Genomic DNA, 16,922 nt, shown 5'->3' with positions numbered 1-16,922 from the left:
ATGTATTTACATAAACTTCTATAGGTACATATATAGTTGTGTGCCAAATACATAAAGCTACAGGAATGGAAACAACTATAGGAAAAAAAGGAAAGAATCAATTTAGGAAAGAATCAGTTCAAAGAATCAATTCAATATTAGAAACAATCCAATATTGCAAAAAAATGTAGGATTGAGAGCAAGGAACACTAACTATTTCATAAAATGTTCCAAAGAAATGGGAGATTGTGGATAGAAAGGATTGTAAGTATCGAGGTTAAAGCCAATTCCTCGTTGATACAAAGAGAAAACATGGAGAATCATAACCACTACTTTGAACTATTCAACCATGTCCCTTGTTGATCATAGGTTACTTTAGCAAATATGTGTGCAAGAAAGAAGTGTGGTGGTTGCTTGACAAAAGCCTTCAAAGGAACATCCATTAAAAATTATGTTTCAAGTTGTGAGAAATGAGAAGCACAGAAAAAGGAATTTAAATTATTTGTTAGAATGTCCCGTTTAGATGCCATCTCATTATATCATGATGATGTGGAAGTTTTATGAATATAGATTATCAGCAAAGCTAAGGATATTTAAAGCAAACATAATTGGTGAGGTACAAAATATGGACAAATAATTAGTCTCAAGTTTTACCATATACCTACAAATTATGTTGGGTCTATGTTTATAAGTCTTAGAAACTTTCAAAGTAGATGAAAAGTGGAATCGTTAAGGATGCACATCATCTATTTGATAGAATACCCAAGTATATAGAATGTGGTTGAACTGTGTGTATGTCATTGAATATTAGGAAATGTTTTGAAGAATATAAGAAAATGTAATTGACGGTGATAAAAAGGAGCCAATTCAGTAGAAAAACTATAGGAAATATTCACTCTAACAACATGATAGTACAGATAGCTAGCACAAGATTAGAAAATACCCAGATTAAAAATGGTATACAATATATTGTTGGGTAGATTATGAACATCAATGATGACCAACTAGTTCACATATGACATAAGTAGAAATAAAATGTTGGCCTAAAACATAGTAAATTACATATATATTATATTCAACATTAACATTAAGATGAAAAGACCATGGTTATTATCATAGAAAGGACTATCTTTATACAGATAGACGTCCACATATACCACAGAGTTAGGATGTTTGAGGATTATGGAATAGAGTATTTTATCTATCCAACTATTAATAATTCAAATTGCAACCATGAGAAAGTCCTACTTCTTATGGATTTTTCATCTATGAAATCTTGTATTATTCTTAGTACACGTTTGAAATGGTTGATGAATAAACCAATGAATTTGTAAAGCACAATGCAAGAAAAAATCCTCTTTCAACATGCCATAAAAGTAATTCTACACAATTAACTACCAAAGAACTTATAAAATCACATATTCAATCATGTAATATAAAAATTTGTAGAAGCTAGCTTAACAACTATACCTTGTATTAGTAATGGAAGAAACACTTTATTTTTTAGTGAATCCTAGGATACTAGTGTCACATTCCAAGAGATGACTATTAACCAAGACTTACAGAATTGGCTCTAATCTATTATAGGTATCAAAGTAGAAAAATACCTTTCTTGGAGGAATGCAAAGGTTCTTTGAATTGACCTAGAAAACCTATGGTTGAGATAAAGGGAGGTAAAGGGAGTTAAGGAGAATTGTTGGCATTAGAAGGGAGGAAGTGTGAACTCTTAAAACTTGGCTTCCTGGTGAATTGTTGGCATTAGAAGGGAGGGAGTGTGCACTCTAAAAAGCCAGTTTCCTAGCCCTTCTCTATTAAACATTATGTAGAAAGAAAAATGGATTTGGAAACATAACAATAATGGTCTCTTCTCAGTCAAGTATACTTACTCTATGATAGAACTGGTGGGAAAAGATTCTAATTTGTGGAAAGAAGTTTGGGTGGCTAACCTTTCCCCAAAAATTAATTGCTTCTGGTGGGCAGTTGCTCATGAGAAAATCATAACTTTAGATAATCTCAACAAAAGAGGTTTCAACTTTGCTAATAGATGTGTTTTATGTGAGAATGTCACTGAAACTATTGACCATTTATTTATTCAATGTTCTTTTATTAGACATATATGGAGCTTTGTGTTGTAGGAAACAAGAATTAATATAGTGATGATGAGATCGATCAATCTTCTTATACCATAATGCAACAAAGCTTCTAAACTCCACCCTATCCTTCACAACCTATGGCCTCTTATTCCCCCCATTATTGCCTAGTCTATATGGAAGGAAAGAAACAATAGAATCTTCAGAGAAGAGAAAAAGAAAATCCCTCCTATTTTCTATATTAGTAAGAGAATTATCAAGGAGAGAAACAATAATTTTCTACTCCCCTAAAGGGTTGTTCTATCCTACACTGATAAGAATGAAACAAAATTGGAATGTCATACAAAGCTTGGTCAATTTAAACTAGAACAATATTTGGAAAATAAAGTAGTATAAAAGGATTCTTCCTTACGAAAATTGGGTAATGCAACATGGATGGTTGTTATAAAAGAAATTTGGGCATATCAGAAGTAGGTGGTATCATAAGAAACAATAATGGTCTTCTTCTCATGGGATATTCTATGAACATTAGAGTTAACTCTAACAATTTTATTAAGGGAGTTGCTATGTGGTATGGAGTTAAACTCTTGCAGGACTATGGAGCTAAAAATATAGAATTGGAAGGAGACTCAAAACTTATAACTAATATCATTCTTAATAAAACTAAGTGCTGATGGTGCATTTGGAGTCTTATGGATGATTGTAAAAGACATCTCTAGTCCTTCCAAAATGTTATAATAAGACATACTGTTGTCACTTAGGTTTGCACCCTTGTCCAAGGCCTATGCGCAAAGACAACCTAGTGAAACATGGAAACAACCTCCAAGCTATGGGACCTGAACTGCGAGGTCGAGTCTCTGGAGAATTCCGGATTCCTCTTAGTATTAGGGCACACCTAACTGCTCTTGGAGAGGAAAAGGGAGAAGGGGAGCATGAAATAAAATCTACCTAGTCTAATCTAAGGAGGTGATGCACCAAAATAGAGTGTTCGGACCAATTCTCTGCCCATACATGTGCTACTGAACGAGAATGAAACTAAGGATATACACATTCAGACTTTCTTTAATCAAATAACCACACATAGATCAGAAAACCAACATGAATGACACAAGGAAGAGATTCACTTATATATCATTCACAGGCCAACAAAGATACAGTCATGCGAATTACAGATTTTCAAAAAATAATGGCAAAGGCAAAGAATTCCTGCACTTTAATACCAATGGCTGAAGGAGATAAATAGAGAATCAGATAGTTCAAAGGCACAGGGGAGTTCACACTAGAATTGCAGAGCAAAAGCATTGAAAAATTAGAGAGAAGGTCTGAACACTCTATTTTGGTGCATCACCTCCTTAGATTAGACTAGGTAGATTTTCTTTCGTGCTCTCCTTCTCCCTTTTCCTCTCCAAGAGTAGTTAGATGTGCCCTAATAGTAAGAGGAAGCTAGCCTTCTCCGGAAACTCAACCTTGTAGTTCAAGTTCCACAGCTTGGAGGTTGTTTCCATGTTTCACTAGGTTGTCCTCACGCATAGGCCTTGGACAAGGGTGCAAACCTAAGTGACAACACATACCTGAAGAGAAGGAAATAAAGCTACTGATTTTATGGCTAATTGGGGGCTTCTTTTTTAAAATTGGCGACAAGTTTTTGATATTGAATGTCACGAGGAGTTAAATATTATAGTATTAAATGATCAAAGACACACCCAATTCTAGAAAGAGAATGAATAGAAAAGATTACTCTTTTTCCATAAATATCAATGTTAAGAAGGAAAAAATATTTGGTGTCTTTAGTCAATTTTGTAATTTCTCAAAGAAGTGGAATTTAGTTAGAAGGATGAATAAAGTGTTGAGTAAGAAATTTGGTCGAATTTTTTTTTCTAAATAACATATTTTAAATTAAAAAATTAATCCTATATTTAGCAGAGATACCTTTTGCATTTTAATCATGAAACTTTTGTGGAAAAAATCTATAATAAGGAAGACTATGACACATGATATTGTAATAATTTTGAAATCTAAGGAGACTTCGATGAATCATTGAAAGTAAAACACCTATTTATGGAATGGGGGATGTGGCCTAATGCATCATAATGACCCTTGTCATTTGAAAGGTCTAAAAGTTATCATTTTTCAGGTCAAGGATTTCTCAATTAATGTGGTAAAAAGTTAAATTTTGTACCACTTCTCATTTTTCTCTTTGCCTATATACTATCATTAACTATTATTGCTTGGTCTTAGGAGGTTTGAGGAGGATAATTAAAATGCAGAAAGACATTGAAAGTTAGGGTAGGTTTAATACTACTACTTTTGATGAAGCTTGGGTTTTTTTAAAGGCTTATATTTGGGGGATCCTTTCAAATGGGTCAAGCTAAGAAGCTACAAGAATTTTTTGCAGAATGAGGAAATATGGAACTACTTTGTGAAGGTAGGGTTGAGCAATTACATTACAATGATTAAAAGTCACAACTCCATGCTTTCTACTAAGTTTCCAAATTCTTGGTACAATGATGAGGTGCCATAGGTAGTGTTAAGTTTATTGTGACTCCCCAACTAATTAGCGAGGTGATGAGATTGAGATGCAAAGGGGATAAGTTGGAGAGGAAAGGGATAGGAAATTATAGAAAATTCAAGAACAAGTTTTTTGAAGGTATTGAATAGTCGGTTAGAATTAAGTCTAGTAATGGGTATGATCAGACTTCTCTCCCTTGCCCTTTGCAATTGTTTCCCTTTGGGTTATGCATTATTTTACTTTAGAAAGATAGTTTACCACTTATCATGGCTACCACTTCCCACTCTCGAACACGTTAAGACATGGTGAAAAGAAAAACATTGCTTTCATTTTATTTTTGTCTTTAGCCAATAGTATAAAAATGGGGATAATCAACTCATTCACCAGGATTTGATTTTCATCTTCTGTCACCATGTGTTTTTCCATCATCTAGGTTTAGGTAAGTGTCTTATTCATAAAGAGAGCTCTCTAGAAACTCTTGGAAACTCTATGGTTATTGAAGAAATTAAGTTAGATAATGAACCAAAAACCCCTCTTCTTGAGCCTGGAGAATTAGTTAATCCCAAGCAAGAATATAAAAAACCTAAGGGTAAAACCAAAACACTTGAAGAGTCCTTTATGTTGGAAACCCCAACTAAATGGAAAATCCCACCAAATAAAACCTTGCTGGTACCCCTATGAAAAGTAAAATCCTTAGAGAAGTTATTGAGGTAGATAAATAGGATTCTAAGGATTCCAAAAGGGAAGCTTTTGAGACAAGAATTTGAAAGCTCAAAGTTACCATATTGAGGCTAGCTTTAGTGAAAGGAGGTCAGAGAGATTGAGTTTTGAAAAGGGCAAGAATTACAAGGAAACCCAAGATAAAACTGAAGAGGATGCTAATTATACTAGGATCAAAGAAACACCTAACTAAGATGAGAATAGTACTACTGAGCAAGAATTCAAAGCCAATGCTGATGGAAAAGACTCAATTGAGGCCATGAAGGATTCCTAGGAAGCTTGTATTGAGGTTGTTTTAGGGCATTATGTTGAGATCCCTAATGCTGATAACCCTACTAAAGAACAAATTAAAACCCTGGAGATTATTTCTACTAATGAGGAACGAAAGGTTGAAAGATAAAAAATGACCTAGAAGACCAGATTAAGGCCCTTAATGAAAAAGTGGTGTCTTTGAACAACACATTTGATAATAAAATCACTTGCGTTAAAATGGGTGTGGTCATATCCACTTTATGCAAGGTCCAAAAAGAGACGATGTAGAAAGCTATCTATTACTAGACATAGAAAATTTTAAAAAGTTAGAATTTAGAAGAATAATGTTCAAGTAGAAATGAAAAGTGCAAAGGATGTTCACAATTGGGCTGAAGATCTTAGGTACGTAATCAAGGAATGGGAGAATATAACTTGAAGGCCTAGCTTCCTAGGCCTTGGGCTTCCTTCTCTCTTTTTCTTTTCATGTTTTGTTTGTTCTCTTTAGCTTTGGTGTGGGTTATTGTGCTCCTGCTTATAATTTTGGGACATAGTTTTAATATTGCTAAGTTTAAACTAAATTATGTTAATCCGCAGTACTCTAAGACTCAATTATTTTTTGTGGTTATCAAAAAAAATTTGGCTTATTAGTTAGACTCTAGAATTAGTAGTTATTACTATAGTTTTTTATTAAGTTTTGTTTGGTGGTTAATCTCTAACAATTTGTGTTAGTGATGGTCTTTTATGTAGCTTGGTTGTAATAGCCTAACGCATAAATGTTCTCTAGTTCTACAGGTTCAAGACTGCCTTCCCACCTCCTTTAATAAAAAACAACTATAAATAAAAACCATTTTTTAATTGAATGTTTTTTGGAAGATATTTTAAAGGAATTTGAGAGAAAATGTCTACCATGTTGAGATACATCTTGCGGGCTTGTAAAATATTATTACATCTTGAGATACTATCAAAGTTTTTCAGATTAAACATAATCTTTAAAGGATTTGATCAACCCAATAAAATGGTTGAAGTTTAAAATATGGAAAATTTTTGACAAGTCAATGACGAACAATATTTCTCATGCTTCTTGTTATTATTATTTAATAAGAACTGGAAAAAATTTGACAAGTCAAACTCAAGTATTAATTTTAATTTATTGTTTTTTTTTTGTTAGTTAAGTTGGTCTAATTGATTTATTTATGAATCTTATTGAAAACATTAAATGTTGGCAAATAAATTTATTTTATTTTTTGTTTATAATTAGTTGCAAAAAATATTTGAAAATCAAAATGAAAAAAGTAGTATTTAAAATATATAAAATAAAATAAGATAATTGCAACGGCTAATAAGACGTACTATTCATAGAAAATGAAGTGAAAACATAAGCCTCTGCTACATAGGTGGAACTAACAATAAATGTGTCAAGGTTTTATTTTCATCTATTAAATAAAACAGAATTTGAAGAAAGTATAAACAAGTATCATGTATTTGAAAAAAATATGAATTGTAAACGATAAATTTTATTAGAGAATGGTGTAACGAATATATAATTCTATTTGAGTATATTAAAGTGGGTGTATATATATACACACACTTTTCTGACTCCTCTAATAAAAAAAATGAAAAATAGATAGTCAACTAGACGAGGAGGATATGAGAATTCATCTTCATAATGCAACCATAGTGCTCCAGCTCCTGGCAAATAAATAGATGGCATGGGTACTGGATTTTGTCTTCTCAGCCCAGCGATCTCTGTCCCAGATCGTGGGCGGTGTGCCCGATTGCAAGCTCTTGTATAGAGTTAAGCAAGACAAAGCATTATATATTTTTGTATATGTTTCTTAGCATGCTCGAATCATTCTTATTATTTTTATTATTAAGATGATGATATTGGTGTTGAAAAAAGTTAGGAGCGGTTGCGACTGATCACCCCACCATTAAGATCCATATAAACATAAGCCCGGAGTTTCATGTCAGCATAGAATACCCATCCACCAATGAAGATACCTTGAAATTGATTGAGACAGAAAAACCCTGAGAAATGGAGCACTACTCATCATACAAAGCGATCAGCAACGAGAACGAGAAGCCGAAATGGAAAACAATAGTCTTAGATCTGTAGAACACCCTTGTTTATTCAAGCTCCATAGTCATCTCCCAATATGACTACACAATCTCCCTGAGAGGCCATCAGGAGCACTCAGCCCCAAGTACAATCACATACTACGTACAGAAAAGGCCCGCAGTAGACCTTCTGATGGCAGAACTGGTGAGAATCAACTACGAGATAATAATATTCACCTCGGCCACCAAAGAATACGCAGACGCCATTCTCGACAAGCTACAAATCGACATTATTCACAAAGCCAACATAGACATCCGCCTCTATAGAGTCTCCTGCCTCCTCTCTAACAAAGACGGCTACGTCAAAGACATCACAGTCCTCAAAAGAGACCTCAAAAATGTCATAATTGTGGACGATAATCCGGCGAGCTATAAACTTCACCCGGAAAATGCCTTCCCCGTGAAACCATTTTTCGGGGACTTAAACGATCGAGAGCTGTGCCGGGTAAGAGACCTCTCCATCATTGCGGCGCTGTCGTGCGATGTGAGAGAGACCATCAAAATATATCTGGCCATAGTTGTGTTGGGATAACATTAATAATTCTTTTTACTTGCACAATGTTTTGCATTTAGTTTTCTAGTTGTCAGTTTTTTCCTTCATCCTTAATAATTAGGGTTTCATTAATCTCTCGAATTAATAGACTAACTTAAATTTATATCTGGTAATATCTTGAATTAATTTATATGTATTCAAATGTGTATTTCTTGTAGGTGATTGTCACAATTTGGAGTATGAGTTTTTACGGGGATGCCAACATGGATTGCATGCAATAGCACCACAAAAGAAGACTATTGTTTTGGAGCTGATGAACACTTTGGTGAAGAGAAGCAAGGAGTTTATGAAGCATGATTTCACTATTCCGGTTCGTATCTCTGGAGAGCTTTGCACGACTTATGTAAGGAAGATGATTGGTTTGGACAATCTTTTGGCCGAGCTGGAGCAAAACTATGAGATTGTTCTCTATACTCGTTATACTGGGGAACAGGCACATCCTATTCTTGATAAGGTGGACATTGGTTTTCATCTCAACCGCAGACTTTACAGAGACTCTTGCCAAGATTATTGGCTGTGTAAGGATATTGGTGTTCTGAAAAGGATTTAAACATGGAATATGCAAGTGTGAAGAATGTTGTGATTGTGGACTGTGATGCTTTTGCATTTAAACATCATCCTTATAATGGGTTTCTAGTAACTCCATTGGAGGAGGATGATAGTTTGGATACAGAGCTATGTAAGCTGAAGGGGTTCTATAAGTGGGCTTATCTCTATGATGATGTCAGAGAAGCCATTGCTAATGTCAAAAGGAACGGTAGGAGGCCTATGTCCTATTTTCGTTAGGGTTGAGTTTGAATGTGTGTTTGTCAACTCTAGGTTTTCATTAGGGCTGTGTTTCCCTTTGTTATTAGTTATTACGAGGTTTGCGATTAGTTTATCTATATTGCAATTATACCATCCATCACAAAACCTGCTAAATAATCTATCTGTTTGTGACTTTAATGAAAGGAGGAACGAAGCACAGATCTTCTCCGGCTTACTGATTCAAAAATATTTTTATATTAATATATTTTATAAAGCTTTGATGTTTCCCACATAAACAAATTGAATAATATTAATTTCGAGTTATTTAACAATTAATTTATTGTTTTAAAATTATATATATATTTAGCATTTTAATAAATTCAATAGTACTTTAAATATATAGTTATTTGATATTTATTATCAAATAATTAAGTGTAGAGGCTTTCTACAATGGAAACATTCATCAATGTAAACTTTTTCCTTTTAAAAAAAAATTGACATTCGTATAAGTGTCATATATTTTTATAATTATTTTTACATCTATTCATTGCAAATGTAACTGATGAATGCAATCAAAATGTAATAACAAAGATTAAAGAGTCACCTGTTGCAAACAATAACTCCCATGTTTTAAGAATTTTTATTAATATTTAATGGGAATGGAGGAGAGTGGATGGAGTAGTAGATTAAGTTTATTCATAACCAATGCCTCTAAAAAAGATGATTGGAGAGTATTATTCAGCTCTGCAACAGATTTCGTTGCATATTTTGGACAAAGATATCCTTCTGAAGGCACCTATTGTCATAAATTATCTCTATACAACAATGCCTGAGAAGGATATCTTCTCGAGGCACCTATTTTCATAAATTATCTCAGTACAGCAACACTGAGAAGGATATCTGTCGGTTTATTTTATATATATATGCTAGTTTAAATAACACTTTAAAGAAGTAGAGTATATTTATAGGAAGAAAATAAGCAATACCAAAATAATAATTTATATCTATCGAAATTTATAAATATTATTTCAAATTGTTCATTTAAATTTTAGCTTAAGTGTAAATAAACCGTGTTTGATTAGTATAATTTGAAATATGTATGATTAATAGATTTTACTCTAGAAAATTATGACAAACAATTGAATGATATTTGTTTTGATTTAGGTGAATTTTTTTTGATAAATGAAAACGGTCTAGAATTTCTAGTCACTTGGAACCTATTTGCCTTTGAATTTATTTAATAAGTGGTATTCATAAATAGCTTTGTTATTATTAAAATAGATTAGGTCAAGATTGAAGGGCCATTATGGGACAAGATTATAAGCACATAGTCGAGGATGTGTGGATGGTATTGCATATTATCATTAATGAGAGAAGATTAGAAATAAATAGGGCTATATTATACAAGAAATAATAGTTATAAATTAATTTTGAAATTCTAGGTATTATATCCTTACAATTCAACATAATTTATTCACTTTTGTCTCTCTTTACTCTTCTATAGTTTTTTTCTCTCTTTTTGATTTCCTTTACTTACATATTATCTCGTATAGCTATTAAAGGAGGATAGGATTCATGATAGTATACCTACTTACAAGAAGTACTTATTTCCGAGCCTATTTAGATGAAAATCTATAAGGATTCATCAATGATGAATTCATGTCTCTTTCAAGGGAAATACTTTTATAATGTCAAATCTATGAGATCTATGGGATGAAGCTCATTTAGCCTACAAAAGTGGTTCCCACTTTTTATCCATAAAGTAAAATTGGCAGTTAATTATTTGCTTTCATTCTTTACACCTTCAAACAAACTGGAGGCTTCATTTAAAGTTTCCCAAGGAATTTGTTTGAAGATGCTTATGTGAATGTTTGAATGAACCCCCCTGAGTCGATTATTTTGTGAACTATGGTAATGAGGGTCACTTTCACCAAAAAATAAAAAAAACCTAGCTAAGATACATTTAGAGGAAATGAAAAGTTACCTACGATCAAGGGTAATGATAAGAAGTGATTACTACCCATGTATATAAGAAGATCCCATGAAAATATGTCAGTTTCTTAATATTAAAAAGGGAAAGGAAGAGGGGAAATGATGAAAAATAAAATTATTGTGTTTATACTAGGGATAATAAACACACACACACACACACACATAATATTCTTAATATTAAAAAGGGAAAACAAGAGGGGAAATGATGAAAAATAATATTATTGTGTTTATCGTAGGGATAATAAGCACAATACACACAAATAAATGCAATAATCTTATTTATTATCCTTGTTAAATAAATGTAATAATCCCTAATATCCCTAATAAATATAATAAAAATATTTAATATCCCTAATAAATGTAATAAAAATGTTTAATGTCCCTAATAAATGTAAAAAAAATGTTTAATATCCCTAATAAATGCAATGATCTTATTTATTATCCTTGGTAAAGTATGAAATATTATACAATTTTTGAAATAAGGTAATTGTCGCCTTTGTAAGATCCTCTAGCTTAGTAACCATTGGTGATAGCTATACTTTTTGGATAGAAATAGGCTATCCAAATATCTGCATCACACTTTGACCTAATTTTTTTTCTTATCTCTCTATCAACTTTCCCTGTGTGTCAATATCCAGTGCATTCACCTTCTCCACAAGTAATTCTAAATGATCTACCATTGGTGCTTTATCATCCAAAGTTGTACATCTAGCACAATTGGCAAGAGAATATCCTTAACATCTATCAGCACGTGTTTGTTATTTAATTCCTTTCATAATTTATCTTGTTTATCTTTCCGTGTACACAATTTACTATATTCCTTCAAAGCTTTAGGATCTAACTTGAGGGGTCATAATAAGGAATTACAATTAGCTCATCTAAAGTTACACCATATATTCATGTCTTATTCTTCATGGCCTTATCCTTATAAGTTTTTGAGCTTGTGCTCAAGAATAATTTTGGTGGAATAGGAGCCTTATGCTCCTGATTTGTCTTTGTTGGCGCATTCTTCTTCTTATTCTCTGAATTGTTCTTCTACTTCTCATGGGATTCATTTTTAGTGTTATTCTTGGGTGGCACTTGAGGTTGTTTCTTAGTTGTCTTACCTTTTTCTTGCTTATTTGTTCCCTCATGTTGAGGTCTTTGAGCATTTAACCTTTTACTTGTTCCAACAGAAGAAGTATCTTCAATATTTGCATTGGTATCTCCTTTTTTTTATGTCGTTCCACCATTTCCTTTGGTAGGTCACTTGATCCCTTTATTTTCACCCTTTTTTATTGCTAAGTATTAGTGTTGTCTACATCCATATGAATGTTAGTGCGTAAATAATTGAAAGAATCATTTACATTCATATTTATAATTGGTGTTTCAATTGGTGTTGTAGTAGCTTGATACTCTTGGACTTGTTTAATAATAGGTGAATAGCCAAGTATATATACATCGTGGTTGAGTCGGGAAATAGTTGATCATCGAGATTTTTCTTGGTAGTAGCCATAACACATTGATCATTACTTACTTCTTCATCTAGATCTTTTACTATCAAGTCTACAATTAACACATTTTCTTCCATACCTTTTACCAGTGTTGGTATATCATCAATAATAACATTTTCTATACATGTATTTTCATACTCATCTTCCTATTATCCATTTCAAATTTTGATGTCAGCTCAATGTTTGACACATGAATTGTCGCATCAGTGTACTTTATGTTTAAAATTTTCTTCCACATCTTGATGTCATCTTCATCATTTTCATGAAGTCTTCTAGTTAACACCTTTAATGCTCTTTTCTTGTGCATAAAGCTGCCCTAGTATTTTTGCATTATCTAATTCATTTTCGGTACTAACAAGTCTGGTATTGTGACTACAAGAGTACTCTCTCTCATTGTTGTCTCAATTTTCAACACATATGTTTGTTTTTGTAATAATTTGGTCATAGAAATCTTTAGCAATTATGTTGGAAAATTCAATAGGCACGTACTTGAATTTATACATCATATCAATAATATATTCTTCAAGCTTAAGTTTATCTACATCACTTAATGTGTGATACTTAAAATGTCTAGAAGTATAGCTAAACCTCTAGTTGCTCTTATTGAATCTGTAATCTCATTAACTGTATTGGGCTTCTTACTTTCTGCCCCTCTAAATTGGCTTATGTCATCTAACTCAATTTTATCACTATCTTCGTTAACAATTAGCTTTCTTCTCCTCTTTTTCTATTTTTGAGTGGATGATTAACTATCCTTTCTCTTTTAATAGGTTTTAGCTTGAGATTGTATAGGTTTGGTGATGTTTACAACTCCTTTGTTGGCATATGGGGTGGAAAGGGTAGTAGCTCTAATCCTCGAACAAGTAGCTTTAAGATTCTAAGGTGTGGAAATTTTTTTACTATTTTCCTTTCTTAGCCTTTGGTTTTTCAATATCAACTTCTTCTTCTTCTTTAGCTTCATCACCCCTTTCTCCATCACTGCTCTTGGTTGTAACTTTAACCAACTATCCTATATCCTCTTCTCCGCTGAAATTACCTTCAATTGTATCAATCAATTTTCTTTGATTTTCTAATGAACTTGGGTCCAACAATATCCATCTTAATTCTTATTACATGATAAAGCTAAAATGAGGGTTTTCCTTAAACCCATTTGGTTACATGTTTTGGAAACCTTGTCTCGCAATGTTAAGAAACAAGAGAGGAAATAATTTTTGGAAGTGCAAAGTCTAACCTTTACCCTCCCAAGTGACATCTTGACTTCTAAGGCCAAATATTTCAATTCCAGTTAAATGAAAGGAGGAAGGAAGGAAAAATCTTCTTCAGTTTACTAAATGAAAAGCATTTTTATATTAATAAATTTTATATAGCTTTTACATTTATCATATAAACAAATTGAACAATAATAATTTAGAGTTATTTTTATTTAATAATTAAGGTATAATTTTAAAGTTAAAAATATATATGTATACATACATAAATTTATTATGATATTTATTATATAAATAATACATTTATACTTAAACTTAGTACTTTAATATCTATATGGTTGGTTATACTCTTTTAAATTAAATTATATGTGAAGTTTATTAATTGTATAAGTTGTAAAAACAAAATTATAAATGTAGATGACTCAAAAATATAAAATAAACAAAATTTTATTTAGACATTGTAGTAACAAATCTTTTTCCCTCACATTAAAAATTATTAAAAGAAAGTACTAGTAAAATATTAAAACAAATATATAAAAATAGACTTGAATTTAAATGTTTTTACTATAGATATATTTTTAAAATATTTTAAAATAATTAAAATATGATAATAAAAATATAAATAAGTAAAAAGTAATAATGATTTAAATAAATTTAAATTTATAAACATAGTTTTGTGTTATTATTGAATTAAAATTTAGTTTTATTTGTAAATTAATATTGTTTGCTTATTATTGATCTTAGATTGGTTTTGACAAGTGAGTATCAACACACTTAAGTTATTTACTTAGTTCATGTCAAACAAATAACATATGTTGAGAAAAACATAGACCATGATGAGTCATAGTGAGTACCGAGCCACTCATGTGCCGAGTCACTCGAGTGTCAAGCAGACAGTATATGTCGAGTGACATAGGAGCCGAGTAAACATTGGATGTCGAGCAATGTAAGTGTTGAGTCACAACAAAAAGATTAATGCATGTCAAGCATCAAAGACTTCAAATGCTGAGTGACACAGTCTTGACATATTTTTTTTAATGGCACAAACAACTATGTAAACCATTTTTGAGTTGACTTAAGATTAAATTTTGATATTTTGGAGATAAGGATGAATCTCTAGTTGGATTCCCTGTGCAATTACATGTAGCCAATCAGAAAATGGAAAGGATTAAGTGGAAAAATAGATGAATCTCAGTTGTAGATTCATACCTAACTCTAAGTCACTAAGTCTTCTTGAGGAGGAAAAAACCCTAAACTCTCTATGTGTGTAAGGAATAGAACGAGCTAAGAAAGAAGTTTGCATGTGAAATAGGGCATTCATGGTGGCTTATAAGTTATGAAGTGATATTGAATTGCAAAATCAGTTAGAGCATAATAGAGGCTAGACAAGAGTATACAACATAGAGACATTTGATCAAGAAGGATCAAGAAGAGAAGTGCTTAGAGGTGACATGTTCTCAGACAAGCAAGTGTTGACCGCAGGATCAAAGATGAGATATTCTAACAGGTGATTTCAATCAAAATCTCTTAACATAGTAGTCCTAATAGGCTATATGAAATCCTTTGATAGGGTGTTTAGTTAGTTGTAAGTTAAAGCCCTTTAATAAGGCACACTTCTAACAGGGTGTTGAAATCCTCTAACAAGATGAGACCTAATAGTCATTGTAAGCCTTTAACAGGGCAGACCTTTTACAGGGTAGATTCATGACCCATGATAAAAACATTGTAACCTTAATTGGATACACTTTATTACTGTAGTAGTGAAGATTTGTGGGTGTCATCCCCACCCCAGTTTTACCTTCTCACTTGGAGGGTTTCTAGGTAATCATATCTGGTGTTATGTGTGTGAATGCTTACATGTTTACATGATTTAGATGTATATGCTTTGCATGTTATTTTAGTTTACTCATTGAATGTATGAGATGGATGTCTGGTGAAAGTTTTATGGGTTCAAGGTTAAACTACTAATTCACCCTCCCCGTCTCTTAGAAGTTTTCCATTCCTATTGTAATTCCAACAGACTATATATTATTATTCTAATTTAAAGTATATACGATTAATAGATTTAATTATGAAAAATTATGAGAAATGATTGGTTTTTATTTTTTCATTTAAATCAAAGTTTATTTTTATTTTGCCAATAGTGGCATGTTATGATGGTTAAGTTGTTGAGTTGCTATCCTTGCCATCAGGGTTCAAATATAATGGGTGTAGTGCCTGCCCTCGTTCACATCTTTTCTAGACATTGTTGTTGATATTATCAGACTATGTTAGACTAGTTTTATGTTGATGAATTAGTAAGTATTTTTTTTGAGACTATCAGACATTATGTTATGGATTCAGTGGTTATATGATGAGATCATTTAGACTTTACATTTCATGTATGCATGATGATCATTACATTGCTTTTAGTTATTGTTGATGATTATTTAGATGGTTTATTATCTCATGTATTTTATTATGGATACTTAACCCATACTTGCATGTGTATGGTGTGCGTGTTTTCATATTGTATGGTGTTTCTGATATGGTTAAGGAAGGGATTCGTAGTCACCTGCTTAGTCAGGATCTACATGATGCACTACTTCCTGCCATTGTCTGTTTAGCTTAGCATTATATATATTGTATGTACATGCATGGTTTTTATGCAGGTTGCAAGTACCGGGTATCGACTTCCCTGAATTTTCTAGGATGAGCATACCCTATTATACTATTTCAATGATAAGAGAAGGGAGATAAATTCTCAAGTCCAAATTCCAAACCCTTAAGCCAATTGTCCTATTGATGTATGACAAGTATCTAGATATTTTACCCACCGAATGTGTTGGATGACATAATTCATGATTTTAAACCCTTTAGACTGATTTTGTGTGAATTTCTCTATGATGGGTTTTCATATTTTATCTTGGAAGTCTATGGTGAATTTTCTATTAAATTAAGTCTTAATAAATAGATTTAATTAATACATTAATTATTTGAGAAAATTAATATAAAATATCATTGTATTTGATATTTTGATTATAATTAATTAAATGAGAATTAATTGAGGAAAAAGAATTAAATAAAAGAAAATTAGAAATTAAAATTAATAATAATAATAAAATAATAATAATAAAATAATGATAAAGTAATAAATAAATAATAATAATAAAAGTTATAAAAATTAAAATGAAAGTTATAAAGATTTAAATGGAAGTTATATAAAAAGTAAATTGGAGTTATAAGCTTGCATGGGAGTTAATGCACCCTTTTCATTTCTCA

This window comes from Cupressus sempervirens, chromosome 11 (genome assembly GCF_028749045.1).
Source record: "Cupressus sempervirens isolate cs-2001-9-10 chromosome 11, ASM2874904v1, whole genome shotgun sequence".
Taxonomy (NCBI): domain Eukaryota; kingdom Viridiplantae; phylum Streptophyta; class Pinopsida; order Cupressales; family Cupressaceae; genus Cupressus; species Cupressus sempervirens.
This window is presented reverse-complemented; position numbering follows the sequence as displayed.